Source organism: Rhea pennata, chromosome 1, assembly GCF_028389875.1.
Source record: "Rhea pennata isolate bPtePen1 chromosome 1, bPtePen1.pri, whole genome shotgun sequence".
Lineage (NCBI taxonomy): Eukaryota > Metazoa > Chordata > Aves > Rheiformes > Rheidae > Rhea > Rhea pennata.
In genome coordinates this window covers 170,073,095-170,095,306 of record NC_084663.1, presented here as the reverse complement: position 1 = coordinate 170,095,306, position 22,212 = coordinate 170,073,095, and the positions used below count along the sequence as shown (strand labels likewise).

At 39.8% G+C, this 22,212-nt stretch overlaps 1 long non-coding RNA gene across 1 annotated transcript in view; it reads left to right on the top strand.

The window, feature by feature from the left end:
• The first annotated feature begins 18,852 nt into the window (after positions 1-18,852).
• Positions 18,853-22,212, top strand: part of LOC134135489 (uncharacterized) — a 29,153-nt gene continuing 25,793 nt past the window's right edge. The window contains exon 1 of the long non-coding RNA XR_009957293.1: positions 18,853-19,073. This is a non-coding gene — a long non-coding RNA (uncharacterized LOC134135489). The remainder of the gene's footprint in view (positions 19,074-22,212) is intronic.

The following is a 22,212-nucleotide window of genomic DNA, read 5'->3' as shown; positions in this document are numbered from 1 at the left end:
AAGATTTCTGCTCTTTGGTTTTTTACACTTCACATTGAAAACTACACACTGCAGTATTTGTGTTAATGTGGAATTGCAAAAATATTGGCTAAATGGATACTAACCAGTCTGTTTTCTTTTCCTTTTCATCTTGTGTTTTACTGGAGCATACTATAAAGATGTTTCTCTTAATGAGTTAATGAAAGTGTGCCAGGCATACAATATTGATTCTTTTCGTATATTTCTATATCTTATATCAGCAGGTACTATTTTCTAACTGTATGAATTGTTCCCAAATTAAATGGCAGTTTTCCAGTTGATTTATTTCCATTTGCTCCACTAAGACTTTATAGAATGCTTTATTCAGATATATATATTTTTTTTCCCCTGGGCTAACTTGGAAGAATCCTTCAGACAGAATATGTAGGGTTAAAAATGTACATGTTATCTAATCCTGTATAGTTAATGCAGCAGTTTGGTAGCCTGAAATCTCATCAGCAGGAGGAAGGGAATTGGGACACTGTTTTCAAAGACTGTGCAATCTATTCCAGATGTGTCAAATGCTGCATATTTTCCTTGCTATTTCCTGTGAGCTTGGTTAAGAGCAGCTGGCTCTGTGGTTTAGACACCTGGCCAGCTTTGCTTTGTGTCTTACTTGGAGAGGAGAAAAAAAGAGAGAGAAAAGGAAAAAACAAAAGAAAACCTCCCCACCCTGGTATCACAGAGGACTTGACTGTAAAGGATTTTGTATGAATGCAAATCAAACTTTGAAGTCTGGAGCGTAATGGCAGATGGAGATTCCACTTAATTCATGTAACTTGCGTGTATTGAATGTATTGCATGAATTCTATAGGTTTTCCTTGCTTGTTTTCATTGATGTGGACACCACAGGAAGAGAGAAATCTTGAATATGGTTCCAATAGTCTGCAGCTCTATTAACACATTTTGGAAATGATCTGTCACTAACTCTTCCCAGGCAGATGACTCTTCTAAGGAGAGAAGATTGTCTCCAATAATTTGCTTTGTCTTACCTGTAGTATGGATATGATCCTCATCCTGTAAAACACTTCAACTTTGTTTCAGCACTCTACTCTTCCTGGATTCCACTGACTTCCTGTTGGATGATGCTAACAGATGAGGAAGTGGTTTTATTAATGTGCTTTCTTAACGTAAGAAGACTCTTTACTCTCTAGATGTGGAAGAGAGATTTCTCCCATAATATTCTGCATTAGTTCCTCTTGTGAGATTGTTAATATTGTTCACTTGCAGTTTCATCACATGAACATTCCCATTGCTGCTTGTACTTTTGAAGAGAGTGTGATTAATCTCTAGTCTTGGATATGGCAGTCTGTCAACAAGGCAAAAATTCCAAATTACCTTAAAGGGTGATTAGAATATATGCATAGCTACCTGTAAACAGTCCAGTTCAATGTATTGTGTTTGTTCTGTAGTGTTATTTTCACCTACCCCAGGTTCTCGTGATTATCACCTTTTTCCTCTGAACTTCCCAGGATACTTAAACCTGATGCATCTTCTCTACTTACCTTATTCTTTCCACTTTCATGTCCCTTCTTTTTCTTATGTTGTCCACTCAGCAAGTTGTTCACTTATTTTTCATTATGCATGCCTGCAGAGACAGATGCCCATCCTTCTTAATTTGCTAGATTAGTGTAGGACTGAGTTCCAAATGCCAAGTTTCATATGAAACAGACTGCTGCTGGCATAATTTGTTTATTATTAAAATAAAGCAAACTGCACTTGCATATGTTCTTCAAATGAATAGTTTAATGTAATTGCAGCTGCATTGCTGGCTTCAATAAATACTTTTTTCCATTAACGTATCATAAATTTACTTCTGCTACTACTGAGATGAGAGCTCATCAGATGAGAACTCACTACTAGATTCTGAAGTTTTAGGTGTATTTTTCCATTAGTGTTGACTAGGTGTTTGAGTGAAGTCTGCAGATCTTCCTGTATATGCTATTGAAATAAAGCTAGTGCTAGCTGTGATATAACTGTTAGTATGAGTGCCTGTGGGATTACTGTGCAGCTAGTCAGCTCTTCTTTTGAAGTCTCTCTGACTGTTTTCTAATCACCAACTTCTACACTTGACAATATTCCTCGCATCTTTCTTAGAAACTCTTTATGCAGATTTTAGTCTTAAAGTATGAGGAATTGTTTTTGATAGATCAACCTTGTCTCTGTACTTCTCAGAACAGCAATGAACTTTTGAAGACAGCCCTATCATCTCACGTATTGTTTAACTCAGGTCTGTACTTAACCCTTTGGTTAATAAGGATCATGAGTGTTGCTATGCAGTGTGCTGTAGGCATGTCATTGGATCAAACCAGAATTGCTGCATGTCTTTTACTGCATCTTAAGCCTAGACTTACTGACAGGATTAAGGACGGGAGAGAAGCAAGGGAAGGAAGAGTGCTTGGACCTTTAACTCTGCTTTTGCAGCAGCTGATATAGCAGTTGATTCTGGCACTGTGGTGTGTGAGCGTACTTGTGTGCATCGTTCCGTTTCTCCTCAGCTGACCAAGGCTGTGCCCAAGCCCTTTAGCATATATACTTGATCTGTGGAAATAGCCCTTAGTATTGCTTTTGTGTTCTGGAGACAACTACTGAAACAGCAAATTCTTACCCACTTTAACAGAGAGAAGGATGTCCCAAAGGGCTGCCCACTAAGACACTTGGCCTAGTCTGGCCTATGAGAAATGTCTCTGGCTCTTCCCCTGCCCTGCCAGGCAGAATGTAATTTTCACCCCTGTTTTCAGTTATACAATCTGGCATATGCAGCCTCTTTAACTCTTGCAACAATTAAGTTTATATTAATGCAGAAATCAGTGTTGTCAACTATATATATTGTCACAAATCTTGTGATGTTGGGTAATCTACTGTTTTACTCGGTGTAGTGTCCACCCAAGCTTCAGTTTAGAAAGTGACAAACATTAAGTTCCGAGAATATGTTTTAAGGTCTGTTAAGTTGCTGCAAGATTTTTATGAACACTTGCTACTGATCTTACTGGTCACTTTCTACAACCACCTGGTATAGAGGGCATGATGGTTCATGGCTGAATTCTTAGGAACTGTTATTTTGCTTACAAAATTTGCACTGTGTAAAAGAAACTTCTGCTTACTAGAAATATTTCTGTGTGTGTCTATCTGTATCTATCTGAACACTTACCAGTTCTATAGTGTCTAATATCATACATGACTTAAGCGAACAAAAAGTTTTAGGTAGCATGTTAACATTTTCTTGTTAGAATGGTTGTTCATTAGCTTCTAACTTCATTTGATTTTTATATTTGTTTGAAGATTTTTCTTTGGGGATTCTAAAGGACTAAAGGATGAATGTTAGAGCTCTTAAATACTGGTCACTTAGATTACTCATAGGAGACTCTGCTGCTTTGAACTATGAATGTAAAAATTACTTAGGAAGGTTTCATAATCAGTGAATTGTGAAGAATTTAAAAATCGAATTGATCCAGAGAGCATACCCAAAAGAGTAAAGTAAAAGAAATTTTTTTTCTTTCAGCTTTTTGACTTTAAACACAGCAAGTCCTGCAAAAATAACTTCAGTTCTGCAAGGTCTTGCCTTGCAAATCATCAGCATTAATAAAAACTCAGCAGAAGAAGCTGTGCTTCCAATCAGTCTTACAAATGAATTTGTATTTACAGTCTTCCCAAAGTTAATGTGTTTTATCTGTCTATCTGCCTAACTATCTAGCTATAAAAGGCCTACAGATAAAATTCATGATTTTGTAAGTGAAGGCAAATGTCTGTTCTGTGAAAAGAACTAACTTGAAATTTTATACACCTGTCATTTTCTGAGAAATGTTTTTGGTAGCTTGTTTTTCCCCATGTTCAGACCCTACAAAGGATTGTTGCGAGGTGAGTGCAGTTCTTAAGACTGGGTATATCTGATAACTTAGCCAAATCTGTGTGGTGCTTGATGCATAATCTTTGCTTTCCACCAATTCTTTTGAAGAGCCATGATGCGGAGAAGGACCTTTGGCTTTGACTTTATGCTATGTAGCATAAAGTAAAGGATGATCACTTTTAGAACGTGGAAAACTAATGCAAAAGCAGATGTTTTGTTCTTTGCTTTCAGAATCAAAGAACTTGGAAAATTCCTTAGTTTGCTGTCAGTAAATGTTACACAAAACACTTATTACATTATTTCCCTGTGGCTTTTAAAAACTTTTTCGCATGACAATAGTTTGGCTATATATGTGCCATACATAGAATTTGATTTGTCTGTAGCCCATACCTATAAAGTGACCTATAAAGTGTATTTTATATACACACAGTATACATTTCTTCTCCAATGACATCAAGAGGAAAGATGATATGCATTAAAACACAGTAAAACTGATGAGTTTTGCTTTGTTTGCTTGAGAAGTTTCAGCAGATGATTTACTACTTCTGTATCTCAGCTGTCAACTGTAAGATACAAAGAGAATGATGATGTTTGCTGCTTTTTTTCTCCATTTTTTGCTATTCCAGCCTTTTGAGGCTTGTGTTAACCCTTGTGCAGTGCTTGGCATATTCCAGCTCCACATGTTTTTTAGAGATTCTAATTATACAGTTGTGTTACAGAAGTGATTAAGCACCTAGTGCATGTTATTTTATCCAGATTGGGGACTCATGAAGCAGATACAGTGGAATCTGTTAGTATTAGTACTCCTAATTAGTTTGAAATTGGTCAGCCCTTCAAATGAAAATTACCATACAGTTAGACTACATCTGGATATTTGAGAATTGTCTGCATTACAAATCAGTGAGTGCCACAGGCAGACCCTGGTGCTGTTTGGCTGCCAGCTCTGTACTCGGCAGTTTAGTCATGGCAACTATGTGGCAGTTAGGTTTAGGTTTGAGTTTGGAAATGGTATAGCTGCCTCTGCATGTCATACGTACTCAGCTAATAAGCCCTCTGTACCTGCGCTAGCTGCATACAGAACCATCCTAGGCTTCTTCTTGTATGTCTCTGATATCTGAACTTCTGGGAAATATCATTCAGAAATTTCAGTGTTGAACCAGCTTGGGTCTGACATGGCTGGTTCCAGCTCAGGTCGCCCAACTTTGGTCAGACTCTAGCTTATGCCTTTTGGACCATTCTGAGTGCCAGCATCATGCTGTTTAGCATATCTTAAGTATCCATGTTAATTAGATTTTTTTTTTTTTTGGGGGGGGGGGTGATAGTGACAGATAAGTAACTAACTGCTGTATGTTGCAGTTTAAAACCAGATTCAGGAACTTAGATGCGCTGCTCAGATATACAACAGGTAGACATCAAGTTCCCACTCTGAGTTGTTTCTATGTTTAAAGTAAAGGAAAATGCAATCTTCTCTGGGTATCCCAACTCCTATTCAAGTGCTATAGCTAGATGTCCTCTCACCTGCTTTTCTTTGATTTCTGCATTCACCGAGCCTCATTTGTATTGGAAGAGGCCACAGGAGGTCATCTAGCACAGACTCCTGTTAAACACAGGGCCAAATGCTGAATTCAAACCACATTGCTTAGGACTTTGTCAGTTGGGTCTTGAAGCCTCCCAAGAGCAGAGATTCCACAACCTCTCTGGGCAGCTCGTTTCAATGCTTAATTATCCTCATTCATGATTGTCAATGACCTAGTTTCAACAAAGGCTGTGCACAGTGGCTCCTTCCACAGTACCCTGGAGCTCTGAACTCTTTCCTGGCACATGAATCCCAGGCCTTTGGCATGAGGAAGGCTGGAACCGAGATGTCTCAATTACTGAGCAGCAATGCAAACTGTTCAACTACTGAGTGAAGTGGGGGGGAGAAAGTGTTTTAAGTTCTCTTGTTTAAAGAGAGAGAAAGAACATCCAATCCCTAATGAATTGCATATGTTTCCAAGCCTAAAAAAGGATGTTAGGCCCTCTTATACTATTTCCTGCCAGCTTGTTTAAGCACTCAGAGCACTGGATGCTGTGAATTCTCTTAATAGTTCCTAACATTGTTGCTACCAGGAGGCCTTTTGCTTTGTACGTGGGAATTTAGGTATTTTCCTGTGAATCCTATTTCAGACTAACTCTAGGTATTGCAGCACCAAGCATGTCTGTCTGGTTTGGACCTGCCTTAAAAATTGCTTTTAAATTAATTGAGATTTAAGTATCTAAATCACTTGAAGTGGAATTCATGTAATCTAGTTTAATCTATCTAAAAGCATAGTCATCTAAGCGAGTGACTTACCTGTGGTCAGGTAAGAAGACATGCATTTGTTAAAGATGCTCATTCCATCTAAAGACATATATCCAAATTGAGGCAAATGAATCAGTGTTGAAAAGTACTTAAGACTGAAAACTGCACTTTTAAGTGTGCCTTGTAGGTTTTTAAGAAAATGATGCCTTTTGGTCACACTTGTGCTTACTGAAAAGATTCTTATTTACAGGAAACTGTCTTTTCTTCTTTGAAATTCTATTGAGCAATTTGCCCCTATTCCCAGTGTCGCTGGTCCTTAGGGCACATCTGTCCTGTGGCTGAGGATACCACAGCTTTCAGAGCTGCCAATCCCTCAGGCTCTCTCAGAATCTTGCCTTGTATTTGGCAATAAACTTCAGTCTTTGGTGTTTCAAATGAAATGGTTTGGGCTTTGTGAAATCCTGTTTTCCTACAGACTTTGTTTCACAAGTAAATAGGAATCTGCTGTTCACTGTCTTCTTTCCAAGAACTGAGGGAAACTTAATGAAGCTAGTATGCAGATGGGGATTTTTTTCACAAAACATGTCATTGAGTTGTGGGACTTCTTTCCCTAGTGTTTTGGTATATTGTTGTGATTAGAGTGGCTAATTACTTAACAAAGACCAGAGAAAAGTGGGAAACAAATTTTCATGGTCAGGCCCCTTTCAGGTATGGCTTGTGAATGGCTGTGCATGTTTTTGTGCTAGAGCTGGTACAGTGTGTTATAAATGCAAAGCAGTGATGTGCTAGTCAAAATTTGTCAAGTTCCTAGGGTGTCTATCCACTTTATGAATGGCATTCTGGTTGATATTTCAAGATTAATTGACAGGTTTTGAGATTTTGGGAATTCTCCCATATTCAGAAATCTACAAGCTCTTTTGATTCTTGAATGCTGCTCCCCAAAAGCCAAGAGCTCTATCAGTTCTGAGTCTTAATGTCATTGAAGAGTAACAAACCCCACTGCAAGATGGCTGTTAACTATTAGAAAACACTTTCAAGAGAGGGCTTGGAAGTTGCACATTGTGTCATGAATTAACCTAATTTTATAGTAGCAGAAAGGGATCCTTGGCCCTAAATTCATGGTGTGGAGTGGCTTCCTCTTATGCTACTAAGACCAAGCAGACCTGGAGCAGATTGGCTGCATCTACGCTACATACTTCCATGTCACTTGGCCTTAGGTTTTGTTTGGTCCTAAGATAAAATTACTTATGTTTGTGTTGTGGTTGAAAGCATCTGAAATGTGGGCTATGTGGCAACTCCTCAGAGCGATGCTTTTCCGGCGGGAAACGGATAGTCTGCAGTAAGTGGGAGTGCTCAAGGGTACAAGTGCTGCTGAGATAGTGTTGGAGGACTTAAGATAGTAGTAGAGGAAAGAGAATCCAACCTGGTGCAGTCTTACCCATGTTGTGTTTTGGGAGCCTCTTCTGGAATAAATGCTTGGCAGAACTGCATCCAAGTTTGGTCATGGGGAGAGTTTAGCTAGAGCAGTCCAAATGCCAGGGAATGACCTAATGACTAAACAGCACAGAAGACCAAGGCTTTGGTGCTTTTGTTCCATCCTGCTTTTTTAGCAGGATGGACGTAACTTAAAAACCCATTTTCGTTATCCAACAAATTCAGTCAGATAAATTTGGAACAAGTCTCTACACAACTTAAGAAAATGCATAGATTCTCTCCTGCAGCTCCTGGAAACTGATCCAGTTACAGCTAAGGAGGATTTGCTTGTGAATTTAAAGGTCAAGTCTGAACATTTTAATCTCCTGCATGAACTAAGCAGTGATCCAAACCATACTGCAACAAGCCGGAGGAGTCAAAGAGCTTTTAATTGCATCCAGTGGGGAACTGGGAAGTCTACCATAACTTAAAAGCTCAAACGTGCTCTCCCCATCATTATACAAGTTAAAATACTGTAACTGTGTGAATTCCCTGCAGGTAGCAGGAGATACATATTAATATTTAGTTTTTCATAGTTGTAGGAGTGCCTCCCAGCTTCTCATTTTGCTCTGCATCCCATCCTCTGGCATGTTGGTTTCCATACAAAGGAAGGGAGTTGCAGTGAGCTGTGAAAATATCCCTGGATCCGAACAATTATGAAAGGAAGGTGTGTTACAGAATACACTTGCCCTGCCCAGCCAGAGAGACCAAGTTCAGATAGTTTCACAAGCTGTAAGGTCTCAAATCCTGCCAACGTTAGCACCTAATCTTCACTTTATGTTTGTAAGTGGTCCCCTTGCTTTCAAAGAGAGGAGTTGAGAAAAGAGGCCTCTTTTGTAGGATCAATTTTTAGGATTTTTTTCATCTTGCTTAATCTTTTTCTTTCTTTCTTTTTTTTTTTTTTTTTTTTTAAGGTAAATGTGAGTTGTTTAATATTGTAGTCAAGTTTTCCTCCTTTGGGTTTCTGTAAAGAGGTACAAAACTGATTACCGAGTTGTTTACACAAGGGTAAATAATAACTGACCGCTTACCGAGGGGCTTGATAAGTATCTGAAAGGTATCGCTTTATGTAGGCTTTGGATTCTGCCAGATGCTTGTGCCCACCCAGAAGGCTCAATAAAACCCTTTTTTTCTTTGCCGTTGTTCTACTTGGAGGAGGCTTCCTGAATTCAGCTATATAAACTTTTAATGAGTGACCTATTTGCAAAACTCCTTTCCGGATTGGCAAAGGGAGCTGATAGGGAGCTTGTCATGCTCCCTGTGCCGTAACCTCCCTTTCCTCCCTGTCCCCCTCGGCTGGAACGTGACCAAGGCAGAAACAGCTCGGGGTAAACTCTGCAGCGGTGAAATGCAGCGTTGACAACAGCTGGACACAACGTTTCTGCACCTTGCTCTAAGGCCACCGAAAAATAGGCACCATGCATTGAAAGCGGCTTGTTGCAAACTGTCCGCCTGAGCTGATGAGAGGCTTTTCAGGCCGAAAGTAAATAGCTCCGACGCTACGCGCTGAGGCCTCAGCCACTGTTGACACAGCGATAAAGGAGCATTTGCAGCAGCATACAGTGTGCTTTCTTTCACTGCTCTTGAAAGGTGCCATGACTCCTAGTTCCAAAAAAGCAATGAATTTGGGTCTGGCGAGTCCTACTTTAAAAGGAAAGATCCCAACATCTATCTGGGTAGGGCATAACAGTGCTCGCTCCTTCCTCCTCCTCGTCTGGCTGTTTGTTTTGTTTTGTTTTGTTTTCCTCCAAACATAGGCAACTTTGGATTAATTTCTCCATATAAAGAAAAGACACTTTCTTGACATGGTATTTATTGGATGTTTATATTCTTGAGGCTTAATATATTCCCCAAAAGGGGATTAAGAACTAGAACTAAAATAAATAAATAAAGCCTGAAATGGTCAAAATAATTGACAGAAAGTCACTGAAATGTAAAGAGATAAGTTGTGCTGATATACATTGTTTGAAACCCAAATGCTTTCACACCATGCAAGGCAACACAGTAGAAGTTTCTGATTAATAATCTAGCTCATCATATAATATTTCAATAAATACTGAAAAACATTATTGCTCGAGGTTATGCAGCCAGATTTTTTTAATAAAAATTACCTTCTATGAAAAACTGATCAATATTTGTCCCAGAGATAGTTAGCTAAAGCTTCATTAAAAAAAAAAAAAGTCTCACCAGTGAACTTTAGTTCTATAATTTTTATTTTAACACAAAGAAGGCCGTATGATGACAGCTTAGTTCTTCATCTCTGGCAGACTTAAAAGATATATAGCTACAATGAAAGTGAAGTCTATGCATTACATACATGATGAAGAGGCAGGATACACAGAGAAGAGAATAAACACACATCGATTAACATCTGGTTTCACCTGAGACATGTGGGTTTTGCATATTGGACTTTGTTCCTATTTTAGAGTTCATATAGACTTTGTAAGTCTCTTACAAAGCCTTTGTGGTCTCTTGCAAAGAGACTAGATGCATGTATTGATTGCAGTCAGAGAGTCCATCTTTCAGATCTCAAGTGCTTACAAGCACATAGTTTAATGCTATACATAGGAAGGAGAAAAATATCCACGTTTGTCTTGACTCTGTACTTAGAAAGTGAGGGGAAAATGCCCATTTCCAGGTCTCCAGGGTGTCTGTTCCAGTGGCTTTACAGGGAATTGCACTGCGGGCTCATTTGCAGCTCAGTAAAAAAAAATTCATAATTATTTGCTTCCTGTTATTATGCCTACATTTTTCTTTCACTACTCAACTAAGTTAACAAAAGATGCAAGATTAACATCCATTTGAACAAGTGGCCTTGAAACACCAAATTTTGGTCTCGATGCAATCCGAGGTTCGCGTAAATGTCTTCAGCCCGAAGCTTGAGTTCAAATACTGGTTAATTCAGCATGTTGGGAAGAGCTTGCTAGTTTATTTGTGTGCATCTCAAAACCACTGCATAGTTTGGCATGGGAAGGGAATAGCAGAGAATTTGCAGGTCAAGAATGAGGTCAGCTGGCAAAATGGTGAGGAAGCTTGCACAATACCTGCCCACAGTTGGTTTGGCTCTGACCAATACTAATGTCCCTTGCTGTCATGAACTCTGAAGTCATCCGCAAATCAAATAATTTTAAAGAAACACCCAGCGCATTGTAGACATTTGTCTGCAACTGTAAACATTTATCAAGTTTATTACTGAAATGCGCTCTATCAATGGAAATGTAAAGCTAGACTTAGACAAAAGGAGATTCATGAGAGATGGGGTTTTGGGGAGGGGGAAGAGGACTCTCTTCTGGGCAGCAAGCTTCGTTCCTCTGGAACGTTCCCACCAGGTGTTTTGGTGAAGTTCAGTATAGGAATGTATAGTAATAAAAAGTGGAGATTCAGCGAGCAAACCAAGAGACAGACATAGATTTATGTCCTTGGCAATTCAGGCCAGTCTCCATATGTTGTTAACATTAGATGGTGAGAGAAATTAACTGTATCATATGCTGTTGCACACAGCCTGTATTTTGAGCCTCTCTTGTTTAAAAACAGCTTAAAACAAATGGGAAAGATAAACTGAGTATTTTCCTCAAGCGAGAACAGATGGCAAAGTTTTCAGGCTCTGAAAATCAAAGCTAGACTTCCCTGTGACCAGGAGGCAGAGGTGGTGGGATAAGGAATTCTCCTCATGGCACAGTGCAACCTCTTTCTGATTAAGAAATGTTTAAATTCTACAGCAATGTCCTTTTTATTCCAATAACCTCTCTTTTGTACCAAACTACTTAGCTGACTTAAAGCTGAAAATATGACTATAAAATTTGTGATATTGTCACAATCACTACTACTGATGACACTTGGTTCTTTGACTAAATTCTCCAGTTGTCCTTGTTCTGCAAGACTTTGGGGTCTGTAATGTGGTTTTGTCAAGCATCTCACTCTTCCTCCTTTTACATATATCAGGAAATGTGGGAGTTGATTATTGATTTTTGCAGTGTCTAAATTGCTCTCTGGCAGTCTATTTGGCCAGGCAGTACCTCCGGCTGTTCCTGGGCGGAGGTGGCAGGAAGCAAAGGAGACGTATCTGAGTTCCAGTAAGAGACCGGCTATCGGGGGGACCCGGAGGTAACCTCCCGCCAGAGCCCAGAGCCCATAAATAAAGCAAATAAAGTGCTTTTTAAAACAATTAGCTTGAGATTTCTGTAGTTCTTCCCTGTTTATAATTCAAGATATGAATTTAAAATGCCTCTGGAAAATGCTTTCTACTTTGTCCAACAAGCCTGTCACTAGAGCACCTCTCTGGAGAGGCTTCAGGTCTCAATTTCTCCTGAAAAGGATTTGAACCATGACACTTATCTCCCCAAAAAGCAATAGGGTATCTGGGGGGCTATTTTCTCAATACCTGATGATAACTTATTCAATAAAAATTATTGGGTTACTGAAATAATGAAATCATTAAGGAATTATTCAGTGGTTTGTCTTACCTCCCAGCAGAGTGCCCAAGCTGATAGGCCAGAAAGTCATTTCCCGCTCTCTTTGTTCAATGTATATTTAAGCAATTACTTTGTCTAAAGGGATGGATCAGCTCCAGAGGGAGAGCTTGGCAAAGCTTGGCTGCTTTGTCGTGGCGGGTAGGATCCTCTCCCAAGATATGGCTGTTGTGGATTTCAAATCCCAGTAGGAAAAAAAGCTGAAAGAGTATCTCCCAAATCCTACTTGTGGGCACTACTGCTTTCGCTTTACAAATGATGCCCAAGCCTAGCCATTTGAACAATTGGCAAAGGAATATTTTGTTTGACCTGAAACATTTTTTTTTTTTTGTTCGTTTTGTTTTGTCACCAGTAAGAATCCCTCTCCTTGAGTCTCTTTCTGGTTTGGAAAAAATTGCCTTTTTAAATTTTTCAATGATTTCCTTCTGTGACTTAAGTAAAACAAAAAAGAATTTATTCATGGATCTATAACTAACCAGGCCTTGTAGAGAAAAGACGGAGAGGAAAATGCAGCTGCAGATTGATCCCTGCAGGGCAAGGCTTTTCAACGTTTCATTTTCCGTCTGCCTCAAAATGATGAATTTCATTGCATCTGGAAAAATACCAGCAGTCATGGCTATAGGATCACGGTTCAGCTATGAGCTTCTGGGTAGTTCATATAGCCGGGAACTTGTTGGTTTGATTAGCTTGTAATCACTGTTGCATTGCCTTGTGCTCAGTAAACATTTCAAAAGCGAACTCTGCAACTCCAACTGCTAGAAACTTTATTTTTCAGTGTAATCTGAGATTTGAAAGCATATTTTGCAGGAGGGCTGAACTGTGGGCATTCATGAAATGTACAGCAAGGTCTGCCATCATTCATGCCTGTGTTTCTAATTGCTGACAAATCTGGTAGCAACCAAGTCACTTTATAGCCTCTGCAGATGAGAACAACTGAAATGCTCAGCCAGCCAAACACTGTGGCACAGCTACAAATAAGCCGCAGTGGCTGGATGAGTCCAGGGTGGGTTATCTGCCTAATCAAAATTTGTAAGGTGAATGCAACAGTGCAGAATCTGAACTTCTCAGCAACAAGCCAACAAATAATTTAACGACTGGCCAGGAAGCTGATCGTTTACACTGAAACAGCTTTCTTTCAAAACTTTGGGTGTGGATGAAACATAATATTTATTTAAAGATGGAGATAAAAATTTACCCTGGACACATAATCTTGCATGTACATCTCTGATGTAAATACCTTCTTATTCCGAATGCCTCCAAGTGCTGTGATTATGTATTGCACTATTTATACAATCAGGAAAACATGAATTAAAAAGAAAGTCTGGTAAAAAACACACACAAGCATCTACTGCAGGGAATTAGAGCCCTTATTTTCACATGATTTTTGTATTTTTAGTGATCAAAATGTCTTCTAGCTCCTTAAAATTCAGTTTTGAGTTGAATTTCCTCTCACCATATAGTTTCTAACAGTTACAGGTTATGTCTTCAGAAGAATAATCAACCTTTTTTTCTTAGTCCTTGTAATAATAGTATAGAAGGGGCAAGTTTTACACTTTCTTATCTGCCTTATTTGACAGCATACATGGGCTCTGTTTTGTAGCTGCCTTTGGAATAGTTAATGGTGAAACGATTGCTGCTGTGAAGAGATGCTTAACAGGCTCGTTCCAACAAGGCATATGTCTCCCTTACCAAGGATTTTAAACTTGTTGACTGGGAAAACCCTACTTGCCAGAACAAGATCTTTTTACACACAGCGAGAACAATCTCCTATTGTCTCTGGGGATAAAATGGTGCCAATAAAAGATAACCCCCCCCTTCCCCTCCCCCCCGTGCCAATGCGGTGATACATATGGCTATGTTAACTGCTTCACCACTATATTTAACTATGAGGTAAAAGCCTCTGAGAGATTTTTTTCTTATCTCACACATCCAAATAAATTGAACGTAGTAATTAAATTGAAATAAAAACAAATGTTATGTCCATAGCTCTGCTGCTATGCAAGTATAATATTAAGATTTCATTGACTGGTTCTTCTATCCTTACAGCATATCTATATGTCTTTCCCTCTGCCCTCTTAGCAGCATGGCACTAGTGCTGAGGCTTGCACTGCCTCCAGCCTCTAGTGTCGGGAGATGTGTGCATATCTCACACAGATGTTCCTACAAGTGAAGGCTGTGGGTACCTGATTCTCATTATCAGCCTTTGAACAACTTTCACCAAAAATAGTCTCTGGTGCTTAAGCTACCACAGTAAACTCTAAAGTTTGCACTTTCTTTTCCCCTCACTCACCTCTATTCATCTAGTGACACAAGGTGGATTGTGAAATTGCATCCTGGTTGGGGAAATTATCCCAGCACTGGGCTATTGTAAGGATGGGACCTGTCACAAAGGCAGAGTTCTTATTTTATTCTCTGAAGTTGGGAAGAAGATACTCTGATCCACTTCTCTATTTAATGCAGACTGCAGTTTTTCATGTGAATGTGCTATTTCTTGTTCCTCCTTATGTGATGATTCCTTCCCTTCTAGAGAAATACAGACCAGCTCAATTTCCCCTCCTTTGTGCGGCTCAGGTCTATATGAGTAACATCTGCTAGAGTATAGATGTTTGATATGGCAAGGAGCTTTCAGGGAGTCGAAGGAGACTGAGGATGAGCTTTATGTCTGACAAAATTGTGGAAGTAGAGTCTGATATTTCAGATTTCCCCCTCTCAGCTTAATGTCCTGACAAGTACTCCGCAGGGTCAGACTCCCTCTTCTCGGGTCACCTTTTGCTCTTATGGCTGCACAGTGCCCATGGCTCCAATAAGACAGGTAGCAAGTGCTGGTCACACAACAATCTTTTGACTAGAAGTTGTTCTGCAAAACAGGGTCTCTAGGTAGACTTCTAGGTGAGAGGAGCCTGAAACTCACAGAGATGCCCACAAGAAGCTCTGGGGACTAGGTGTTCCAGAGCAACTCCCAGGAAGGAGCTCGGATGCAGCCAGCACCAATTTTAAGAGGAGGAGAGTTCAGCTGTGTAGATGCATGCCAGGCTGGCTCCTATGTGGCCTCAGACCCAGAGAAATATTCCAGGCCTGCTTTGTCCAAAGGTATGGATATTGCCAGAGGGACCTGAAGCAAGGACTTGGACTATGTACTGCAACAGAGCCCATGTGAGAGGTAGGGGTCTCTCTGCCTGGTCCATGCCTCTTCTCTGGGAGCATTGTGCCTGAGATGAGATGCTCTGGGAACATTCAGGCTCACCAGGGAAGCCCTGGTGGCTTTTAGGAACCTGAGGTTTAGGCACTGCTGGCAGGTACAGACTTTCAGGATCGTTTGGATACTTGGATATAGGTACCTATGAGGAGCATTTGGTGGTCTGAATCTTGCTCTGTTGTTCTGTCTGATTTTCCCTAGACAAATTGTTGATTATGCTGACATTTTTTAAATAAATCTGCTACATTTCCTTTGATCTCCATGGCTCTTCCTGTCCTGTTCAAGCCCATTCTGTAAGTTAGCTGAAGGAGTGACAGTATCTTTCATGTTCATAGTATTGGTGCTGTCTTTGAAAAGTCCTCAAATGTTTGCTGAGCTTGCTTTATCCTGAACCATTGCATCTTTTTCTTCTCCTTTTTTATCCCTTCCCTCCCCCAAACTTCCCTTTACTTGAATCGAAACAATGTACCTCCTAAAGACCAGGTTAAGAAACAGTTTATAATATATATTGCCTATATGTATATATGGACATATACATAAGCATGTGTATATTGTTTCTATATATGCACACAAAATATGTATGCACGTATGCATGTATATGTAGACATTGAGCATTGCAGAGCAGCTCCAAGTGCAGCATAGCCTCTAGATGCTACTGCACGGCAAATAATCAGCCCCTTTTTCAAAATCTTTTTTAAAGTTTGGATGTGCTCATTGTGGAGAGCTGGCCCCATTACAGGGCTTGCCCTTTTCCATTGATTATGTGGCACCAAAATGTAGAATTGAATGCAAGTCTAGGTTCATGCTGAGAAAGCCCTGCTAACCTCAGGGAGAAGGAATTAGTTGGTTTTGGAATTTTAATTTGATCCCAACTGTATTTCAGCTTTCTTTCAAAAATCTGAAAAGCATAATAATCAGGAAAACCAGGCTACATAGATCCATGTCATTGAGTTAAAATGTTTATTTGGAATAAATAAATGGAAGTGCAAACCACTGCACACAGTCTGGTTGCAGATTGTTGTCAAAATTATATACATACATGTATACCTTTTCATTTCCTTCCTCCCCAAGATAAATTATCCCGTAAGCTTCTCCTGTGGAACACATGTGCCTTTGGAATTTCAGGAGACTAAAATGTGTGGAAATGCAACATGTGAAATCAGAATTACATCTGGTTATATACTTTTTCACTCCAGCATGGCTCAGTCTCTTGCTTCTCAACAATGTTTAGATTAAGCTCTCCAAGATGAAAATTGATTCTCTTTGTGTTTCTGAATTTGCAACCATGAGAAGGGGGGAAAAAATGCACATGAAGAAAGAGACTTCTAGTCTAATCTTTTCTTGTATTGCTCTACAGCTTTTTTAATTGGTAAAATCAGCTGTTATGACAGAGACAGCATCATAAATAATAAGCAACAAGCTGTCCAACTAAGAGCTTCTTTCTCACGCTATTTCCTGCAGAGTGAGATTGTATGGATGCCTGCAAATATCTAAACTTGGGGCAGTATTTGAACATCCCTATTACCTTTCTGAACTTTAGATCCAGCTCTTTGATTTGTTCTCTCAAGCTCCTTCTCTGCCAGTTTGGATGATGTGTAGGAGTCTGTGATGAATACGCTCATTATCTAATACAAAGTGGCATAAAACACTCATGCCATGAACTCCGCCACACAGCTATACCCTGCTGCAGTTCTCTGATTCATGCTGTACGAGATTAATAGCATTTATGTTATTCATATATCTTGGTTGACCTTGATCTGTTAGAAACTCCCTCCTTTTTATCTCTGTCCCATACTGGGGAGGTTTTGTCCCACATTGACAATGGATCTTTTGTACTTCAAAGCACATTCCCCCCACGCCCAACATCCTGAGTTTTAATTTTCCTTACATATATAATATCTGTTCCCGTCTCTTTCCCTCTCATATTCTTACCTATGTTTAATGGGTTGATACTATCTCAGGAGCTACGAGCTTTTATTTTATTTAAAAAAAAATCATGTTAAGTTAACCCTTTGGAAACTAACTGCAAAATTTTTTTGATTCTATTTTCCTTTTCTCTTCAAAGAAGTAAGCCAATTCTTTAAGAATAGCGAACATTTGTAACTTTTCTCTGTGGAGGCTATAGGGCAAATACTATCATTCCAGCTGGGAAGATAAATAAGGAGATGTGTATATGTGTGTGCATGGGGGAGGAAGAGGATGCAGGAGACAGAATAGGAAAAAAAAAACAGTCACACAGTTTTCGACGTGATTTTTCAGTAAGCTCTGGTTTCTGTGTTTCTCCTTGAAAAATTCTGGGATATTTCTGTCTCTTTTTTCCTCCTGTACTAAGATGGGTGAATTGTTCTCTGTAGTCCCTCAGCTCTGCTCCCCACTGCAGTGCAATGCTCAGCAGTCACCATGAACCAAGACACCCTTTGTGCCAGATCTATGAGAAACTTTGGGTTGTTTAGGGGAAAAAAATGCTACTGGAATGAGGTACCCGTGCCCTAATATTTTTTCAGGCAGAAAACCTACTTTTTCTGGTTGCAATGCTCATGGAGAGCCAAGTGGCTCCTATCTTGGCAGCTCGGAGTGGAAGGAGATAACACATACTTGGTGCCAAACTTCCCAGAAAGAGATGCAGACAAACGTGCAAAGCTGGGCAGGAGCTGCTGATTATCAGATAGGAGAAGGAGCTGCTAAGAAGCAGAGGTGATGCAGAAGCATGTGTGGAAGGAGGGCTGAAGAAGGAAAAGACCAAAGGTTGTGATGAGCATAATAGTTGGCAAAATGTCTCACTGAAGGGATAACTCAAATGGAGCCTCTAGGTGTGACACAAGGATGGATTTTGCCTTTACTTCTCTGGCCATCTCACGGCCATACATGATGTGTGCATACGTGCTTTGCACATACGTGCTGCGGCGTACTGGCCATCTGCCATCCTAACTGGAAGCAGAATTCAGCTTCTTTCGCTGACCGAGTCTCTCGCTACTGCTGCAAAACCACCGTGGATAAATTCTAGCTACTGCCTTCCCTTTTATTTTTTTATCAGCACATGCCAATACTTGGAACTGTCAAAACAGGTATATGCCTGAGTCAAAAAATTGCATCTGGCAAGGACAATGTCATTCTGAAGGTTATAATAGCTTTCCAGTCTATTTATTTATTTACATCTCCCTCTGGCTTGTGCCCAGTGACTCATTAATTTTTATTTTCCCATTAGCTTTCTGAAAGGCTGGATTAGAATTGTAATAGCTGAAAATGCTGATCCAGAAATGTATATGAGGCAAGATTTGTGGCCAGAGGCCCACAAAGTCTTTTGTTAGATGCACTGATAACCCTGAAAAAACAGAGAGCTTTCAGATGTACTGGCTCGTCTCTGGATCATGAAATCCTGTCCTTATTTTTTTTCCCAGTGATATTAGTTGGGTCCAGTAAAAGATATGATGTCTCCTTCTAGACTTTTCCTTGCTCATGTCCCTAGCCCGTCATAGCTCTGACAGCGCTTATCAGTAAATGTTTGTAGGCAGAGCTGTACTGCTCTGAGCGGTTCCTCCTGCAGACACTTTCCAGCTCCAGCTGTCATCTCCTTGTCACCTCGCTGCTGCTGATGCGCAGCCCCTCTGCCGAGCAGCGGCAGCCCAAGGTGCGGGGGGACGCCTGGCTCCCCTCCGTGTCCCTAATGCTGTGCCCGGCTGCAGCTCTGTTGGTCGGAGATTTGCTGAACGAAGAAGGAAAGAAAAAAAAAAAGCAATTGTGCTTAACACAGAATAAATAAAGCAGATCCTACCATCCTTTCATTGCAAGGTATAGTGAGTACTGCCAAATTTTCCTGTTGCTTTCTGGGGCTTTACAGTATATCAGTTACTATGGTTTGGAGTTTTTAAAGCAGTCAGTGCTTTAAAATGCCTGCGGGTTTTCTTCGTGCTGTTGTTGTTGTCCCCCAGGTCTGAAGATCCATCTGTGTTATAATCCATTAAAATAGTTAGGAGAAAAAAAGAGTGAACGATTATATATATATATATATATATATATATAAAATATATATATATATATATATATATATATATATATTTAATCTCTGTTTAAATCCTTTAAAAAAAACCTGACACTTTTTGAAAGAATTCCTAAGGGATAACAACTTTATCAGTATTAGGTCCGTGGTTTAACTGTGCTGCGCCTGTGTTAAAGGAAAGCTCTGTTGACTCTGGATTTGCAATAGAGCGTATACTACTTTCATGGGATTAGAAGCCCATATACTTTTGTCTTGTGAAACTGTTTTGCTTTCTCTGCATATTCTAACTTTTTGAGGAGGACTTCCTCTGCGAAGGGTCGTGCTTGCTTCATTTCTTTGTGCTCCAAGTCCTGGTCCTGAGACAGCAAGTTCCTCAGGAGATCTGCTTTTTGTTCACTCTAGGTTTATTTATGACATGCATCTGCCTGCCTTTTCCTCTCTGCTTTCAATACTATAAAGAAGGAAAAAAAAGTTGGTGCATCTACGAAGCATAGCCCTTAATCTTTATTCAGGGATAGATTGTCACTTTAAGGCTCACTTTCCCCAAAAATTAAATTGCAAGGGATAGTGCCAGAAACTGTATCAAAACATCATCTGGGGAAACATGCTACCTACCCATCACCATCTTCTTGGACTTTGAAAGATCTCTGCTAGCAAATAACGAAAAGCGAGACACACCTCAATATGGCCACATATTTTCCAACCTTATGGCTCACATTTAGGCAATACATTTTAGGCCCAATAAATAGGTTTATGTTCTAGCTTTTAAAGCCTGAGTTTTTCTCTAAGCTTTTCAGATAAGTTTATGTGATGAACTCCTGCAAAAGCATATATTTGTTCTGTAGGCCATGTGAATTGTCACCAGCATTGCAAAATTCAAGTACTGTTTGAAAAGCTGTGCAAGAAGATTTGGGAACAGGATGGTCTCCCAACACACTATGGATAGGATATGGCTGCTTTGCTGCTATCCTGAAAGATCATGTAGGACAATATTTGAAAAGTAACTACGACTTTCTTAGTTCGTCTCCTGAAAAATCTGTACGTGAAAGCCACAACATTTTTTGGTGAAGCAGACACATAGATATATAGCTTGTGATCCCAGACATGGTTACTAAGATTAAGATATCTCCTGCTCTGTGTTAAAGTCAAGTTAAAGGATGCTTTGAGGTCCCTCTGTGTTCAAGGGACATGGATTCACCCCACTCAAGAGAGATTTCTAAAATGGGGGGGAGTGTGTTAATGACTCTCCAGAGATTCTTCTTTCTCCTCATTTTGAGGTAGTCCGGGTGATATGCTTAGACTAGTTGCCTACATTTCAAATATTTGTATTTGGACAAGGTGAATCCTGCTATGAACAAACATATGCAATGTCCAGCTGCAAGTCGAGGCATCCTGAGGGCTGGTCAGGGTGATACAGACAAGCTTGCAACAATTCCCCAAAAGATTCCACAGCACATAGCTAAAAATAAGATTTCTTTCTCTTTAAAACATGAACAGAACTTTCACCTTTAGCACATGTAGCCATGCGTATTTAACAATGCTATTTGCTGACTTCCAGCGTAACATAATGAAGAAGATGGAGTGGAAGGGAGGAGAATGGTAATAAAGTTTAAATAATTTCTTTCAAAATGACAGGGATCACATGTTTTTCTTGTCCACAAGAAATTATATATTTAAGCTCCAGTGAAAGAGAATTGGGCAAAAAATATTTTTAACATAGAGGATGACAAGTAAGGATTAAACTAAAATGCCTAGAAGGCCATGGAATTCTACCACTAGAGGTTTTTAATAAGAAGTTCGGCAAACTTTTGTTTAAGTTGGATAAAGAAACAAGACATGTTGAAGAAAGATAGATCTTGCTCTAAAGCTGCAGAAGGGGCTTCCACACACAGACTTTGGCACAGAAGTCCCCATCCTACTGCTCCTGCTATGAGTAGGAATTCAGCATATGAGATTGTCTTACATGGCATTAGAAAAGGGCTGATGCTTGATTTAGGGGAAAACTTTACTATGAGTAGAGGGGTTATAGCAAGAGTCTGAACGAGCCCTGTGTTATTTATCAAGGACTGCTGAAGAAACATTTGAATTAAAGGCCTACATGACATGAATGTGGAAATGAGGCAGTCAAACACTATGTTTTATGTGAGTTTATCAGCTTGGTTAAAATAACTTTTAGAATGAACATAAAATAATTGTCTGCAAGAAATTCTAAGAAAAATACTGAACTGGGATAGCATGCAGTTGGATAGTGTCTTGCTGTGCAAGTGTTTGTATATCACTGCTACTGTATCCCCTATAACCATCTGCAGTTGTTGCCTGCCTTGTTTGGAATTTGGACAGTGGTTGTATTTTTAACTCGACTTCAAATGTTGTCAGTGCTTGGCTCTGAATTGCACAGGCTCTTGCCATTTCTGATATTCATTGTTTGTGACTGGAAAGCCTTGTACAATGCTGACTTGGAAGATAGTTTGCTTAGCTTTGACGACCGCAGGAACTGATTGACTGATTTACACCTGCTTGGTGTTAAGGATTTCTATAAAGCCTTCAAAGACCCTCCCGATACAGTCTGGTAGAAACTGAGGAACTTTTCTCAGTGGTACCATATTAGACAATTTTATTTTATCTTGTTCCTTGTGTAAGTTCCTTTTAGTAGTGGATTCAACTCGGTATATTAAATGGGGCAAGAGATGTGTCACCCTCTGGAAACACCTATGTCTCTCCATTGACTGTAGAGGGAGCCTAGAGGACTAGCTTAGTTTATGCACACGTCTTTTGGACTGCTGATATTAGATTAAAGGAATTTAACTCTTCACCACTAGTGAAATTAAAGCACTAGAAGAGAAAAGAGATCCTCAGAAGTTGGTATGGAGTAGAGAAACTTAGCTAGATATTAGGAAATACTTATAAGATAGTGTGATTTAGGCACTTCTA